General features: G+C 42.8%; 1 pseudogene; it reads right to left on the reverse strand.

Annotated features, from left to right (window-relative positions):
• Positions 1-2688: 2688 nt before the first annotated feature.
• LOC120541075 lies at positions 2689-4901 on the reverse strand (annotated as a pseudogene).
• Positions 4902-5411: the final 510 nt, after the last annotated feature.

A 5411-nucleotide genomic window follows, 5' to 3' on the forward strand; every position in this document is an offset into this window, starting at 1 on the left:
GATGCAGTGTTGTGGACTTAAATCCCACGCCTTTTTTGTTGTCTGTGTGGAGTTTGCATGTTCTACCAATTTCAGAGTTTTTTTTTCTCCAAGCACAATGCTTTTCCTTCAACATCCCAAAGATTTGTTTGTTAGCTTATTGGTGATTCTAGATTTCTCCAGTGTTCTCCTATTGAAATATACAGGTGGGTTTCCAGCGGGTGCTCAATATTTCTATCTCATCTCAGAGATTTGCTGCTGAATAGAACTTGATCTGAGAGAGTGTTTGTGTGAGAGTCCCACAGTGTGCTGTTGTCACATAGGGGGCTGCTTCTGGCTTTACTCCTAGTGCAGTCACAATGAACTCCAGTTTCTCATGAAATTCCCCACCTGTATTCAAAAATATCTGGCTGTGCTCCACAACTGACAGTGAAAGATCATGCGTGACAATATAGCTCCTCTTCTTTGAATTCTGGGTGTCCGGGAAAGGTGCAAGACACCAGCATTTATGCAGGTAGCCACTATTGCCTGGTATATGTCATAATTGTGATAGCTGTTTCAATGAATTGTAGAGGCCATATGAGACACTACTAGTTCAGCCAGTTACCTTACCACCAAACAAGCCACCATGTATAGCACCATCACGTCTTCTGTCAATGCTGTGACTTAATATCTCTATATTATAAATAAAATGCTGGAGAGAAACACTAATGCGATGAGACGTGTTCTTCACATTAAGATTACGGAAGACACTTGAAAGACCCGCTAGACTAAACAGACTGGCCCCGGAGCGTCTTGCGGGGACCTTCAACATGAGACTTTGTGCCAAGAGATTGACCCAGGACCATCTCACGATGACGTAGAACATGAGATTCTTGCAAGACACACCCTACTTACAACCAAATAAGAATACGGGCAGCAACACACCCAGTCGTGTTTTGGCTTTGAGCACACACAGATCCAGGGCTCTCAGCACATATAAAGCGTATAAGGACAATACATTATAAAGGAAACATAGACAATTAAGCGAAGAAGAAAGCAGCACGGAAAAAAGAGACTCAAAAGTGTTGGAGAGACAAAAAAGAAAAAGAATAATCTAGGTGCAAATTCAGAAAATAAGGAAATTAATTATCAGGCCGGAACAAGTGGAATTGAAAGAAAAGCATATCCAATCCAGACTTTGGCGCTATACACATGCAGAGCAGAGATTATGAAAGCAGTGGAATTCGAAAGACTCAAAAAAAAAAAAAGTTGGCGCAATACACATGTGGAGAAAGTTAAAGAATATGAAAGTGGGAAAATTAGAAAGTATAAAAAATAGAAAGTGAAGATCACAGTAGCACAAACAAACGGAAATTATTACTCAAAAAAGGAAAAGTAATCACCACGGACCAAGTGTCATTGAAACAAAAGCAGGATAAAGCGAGGTCAGAAATAAAAGACAGAGTAGAAAACAAAGTAAAATGTCATAAAGAGGTTTAAAAACAAGGGGGCCAAACACATGCAGAGCAGGTTAGAGATAATGAAAACTGAATTCAAAAGACTCAAAAAAAAGTAGGCACGAAACACATGCAGGGCAAGATACAGAATATGAAAGCAGAAAAAAACGACAGTGTCAAAACAAAGAAAGTAAATATCGCATTAGCGCAAAGAAAGAGAAATTATTACTGGGAGAAATAACAAAAAGGCAAATAGAGATCGAATATATGGACCCAGGTGATATGTCAGAAGTATATAAATATTGTAAGGCTTTGAAGTTTAAGTCAGAGAATTTCAAAAATGGAGTTTAACTCACATGAATTTCTTGGTTACTTTGCAAAAAAAATTATTAACTGCTGATGATGTGGATCGTTTTGTCTGTGCTGAAATTCCAAACAGAGAAAGCTATCCTGAATTATGGTACAAAGTCATTAAACACATGTCTCACTGACCTCATTAAAAAGATTCAGCATATTGGGACTCAAAAGATTCCAAATATTGTTTTTAATGAAGTTCTGAAATAAAAGGGAAACTAATGAAATAGCAACAATTCAAAGAAAAAAAAATCTTAAAAGTGTGTATCTGGAAAAACAAAAATGGGGGTTGATGAGCGAAGCGAGCAGGGGGCGAAGCCCCCTAGTATGTCTTAATGAATCATGGGTTAACACTGGCCACTGAGACACAATGTTTACCAGTCACATCTTGGATGACTTGTTCATTAATGAAATGTAACTGCTTACAGTTAATAAAAGCAGCTTTATTCTTGCTAGATGCACTTATTGCAATATGAGTACAGTAGAGTGCTCTGATTTCGTTAGAAGAACTGGGCATTGCTGCAAGCTGCCTTTTTATGTTGGCCAAAACATTTGTTTTTACTATGAGCACCCATACCATTCGAATCCTGGATGTAGTGCCTTGACATTTGGTTAGTAGCTTCCAGTACTGCAAACATGATGGAGTGAAGCTTGGCTAAGATAATCCTGGCCTGTTAGCCAGTCCCCTGAGAAGTGGGGTAACCAATATAAAATGATGAAAAGTTCTTCAGTGCATATATGCAGCATTGGCTCTCTTTAAAGGGAGCAAGTTAATCATACATCTACTGATGCACATCATCAGTGTTATTTCCGGGAGTCATAGGGTCTTTCAGGTCTTACAACAGAACTGATCAAGTCTCAGCCTGTGTCCAAGTGCCATTTTGCAGTCTCCACATGTCACCCTTTTCTTCCAGATCTACCTTGATGCCCTCTCTGCAGCCTCCACACTCTTGTTGATGGTTACTCCAGTGATGCCCAGTGTTCCATACTCTTTTCTGAGGGAATGGCCTTCAAACGCTCAGCAACCTACTTCCACTGGCATACACCTAGTCCTTCATCCTTTTCTAATGCAGGCCTCCTATAGTTCTTGGTACTTTTCCCTCTTCCATTACTGCACTTCATCCATCCTCTCCTCCCAGGGCACAGTTAGCTCCAGGAACATGAAGCCTTTTTTCTAACCCTGGAAACTAAGATGATGTCAGGTCTCAAAGTAGACTTGGTGATATATGCTGAGATTTTAGGCTGCCTGTCTAGGTCAACTGTCAACACCCAGTCTCCTGCCGTATAGGGCAAGTCAACAAAGTGGTTCTTGGTTCTTTCCTTGGGATGTGCATCCTTCATTGGCGAATGCAATCATTCTGACTCTAGCACTGGCATTCCTTCTATCACTGATCTCCTTATTGATTACCTCAGCGATGTCCTTGAGGACTTGGTCATGCCTCCAGCAATAATGCCCCTTGCCTATTGCCCTGAAGCAACTACTCAGGATGTGCTTGAGGGGGGCCATTTAAAGACACAGGGCACATGCTGGAGTTTTTACCTTGCTCCATGCAAACAGGCTGGATGGGCTAGGGAGGATGTCATACACCCTCTGAATCAAGAACTTAATCTTCTGTGGATCCCATTTCTAGATGTCCTTTCAAGTGACCTTTTGTTCCTTTACCTGTTCCCACTTCATCCAGGCATCCTGTTTCCTTATTGCCATGACTCTACTTGCTCGTTCCTCCTCCACTGAATTGTGCACCTCCTCCTCCTTTCCTTCTCGCTGGCGGAGTTGTATTGGGTTAGTGGTGAGCTGCCCTAGCCTGTGCCACATTTCTGATAAAAACCTTATACTTCAGTTGAGCTTCTACCTGCTGGACTGCCTCAGCCGCTTTCCACTTCCTCACTGTCCTCACAGCAATGACTGCTCCAGATAGTTTAGTGCCCTTAGACCCCCAAATACTGTAGGTGTTCACGTGCCTGTGTAATGATGAATTCCTCCCTAATAGAGGTGAATGGGAGCCTAAGCTTATTGCTGTTCCCATACTGCTCAAGCTACAGTGTACCCCATGATAATCTTTACTTCCAGCTGGTGCCAGTTAGAAGTCAGTGGGCCAGCAGAGACTCTCTCGCTGAATGTACTGTAATCGTCCAGAATTAGATCTTTCACTTTCTGTGGTACATGGTACCCCTCCAGCACCACCTCCACCAGCTTGTGGGGTATTGAGCCATATGCACTGGTCACATCTAACCAAAGTACCACTAAGTCCCTTCTGCCTTCTCTTGGCTCCCTCATAAGTTGAGTCACTATGCCTAAGTGCTTTAGGCACCCAGGGAACCCCAGCATGCTTCCCTTCTGTACTGATGTACTCAAAAGGAAGTTGGAAAGTCTCTTAGCCACAATGCTGAAGAAGATCTTACTTTCCATGGTTAATAAAGAGATGACCCGAAACTGATTGATGTACTCTCAGTTCTCCTCTTTGGGTATGAATACCACTTCAGTTTATCACCATATTCGGGCAACTTTTCCCCTCCTAAAAATCACTTTAAGGGACCACCAGAGTTGATGAAGCAGATTTGGGCAGTGCTTGTAGACTCTGTTGGCACAACACCTGGACCAAGTGTTGAAATAGATCTCACCCTCCTAACCACTTTCTTCACTTTGCTCAGACATGACGACTTCAGTTTGAATTCTGATGTTGGCTCTGGTAAAGTTATCAGTGTACTACACAGGTCCAATGGTTGGTCCCTCCTGTTGTTGCTGTAGGTGCGCTTAAGGTACTTGTTTATCACGCCTCTTGAACAGGTCAATCTACCTGACTTCTTCTGTCCAAGTAGCTGCTTGGTCAACATTAAAGGGTTGGCAAGAAATTTCACTCTCTTCCTTGCCCACTCTCTACACCTCCTTCAGTGGCTATGTACTCTTCACCAAATAAGAAGCCCCTTTCTAATGATTATTCAAAGCTCTGCTAACCCGGCCCTCTCTACATTTCCTTCCACCTTGTACTAGCTCTTCATTGACTTTTGTTCCTCCATGAGATGGTGGATCCTAACTGCTCTGTGGTTAGGGGAATAGGTTGCTGGTGCTGATTTAGCAAACTCGTTGCCAAATCTCTCAGTTGCGATGCTCACTATGATGGTGGTCATAGTCTTCAGTCAGTTACATTCCCCTTAGTGGTCCCTTCTAGGATCCGGAGTACATCCTCATCGAATTGCTACCACACCACTTTCTTGGAGGACTGGGGCCATTTAATCTTGGGCTTAGCTAATGGGGCACCGGCACCTGATATGGGCTTTGCTGATAGGACATGATTGTCTTGGTGGCTTTGTTCATTGCGACTGGTTGATGACTTTTGATGGCTTTCTGCACTGCTGCTGGATGGAGTTACCACTAATTAGCTGGCAATAGGTTTAGGTGACACATGGAGGCTTCGGGCACTATAGTTTGTCTCTGGACCTGACTCCTCCTGCATCTCACCAGAAATGATTTCTATGCATTGTGTCATGACTTCCTCTATTGGGCATTGCGTCCTGGCCTGGTGTATTCTGAAACCCTTGATGTTCTTACAGGCTTTGTCGCATAACAACTGTATACCTGCTGTCATTCCATTGTCCTGTATCATTAAATTTGTCATTTCTGTAGCATGCGTGGGTTCT

Source organism: Polypterus senegalus, chromosome 1 (assembly GCF_016835505.1).
Source record: "Polypterus senegalus isolate Bchr_013 chromosome 1, ASM1683550v1, whole genome shotgun sequence".
NCBI classification, from domain to species: Eukaryota; Metazoa; Chordata; class Cladistia; order Polypteriformes; family Polypteridae; genus Polypterus; species Polypterus senegalus.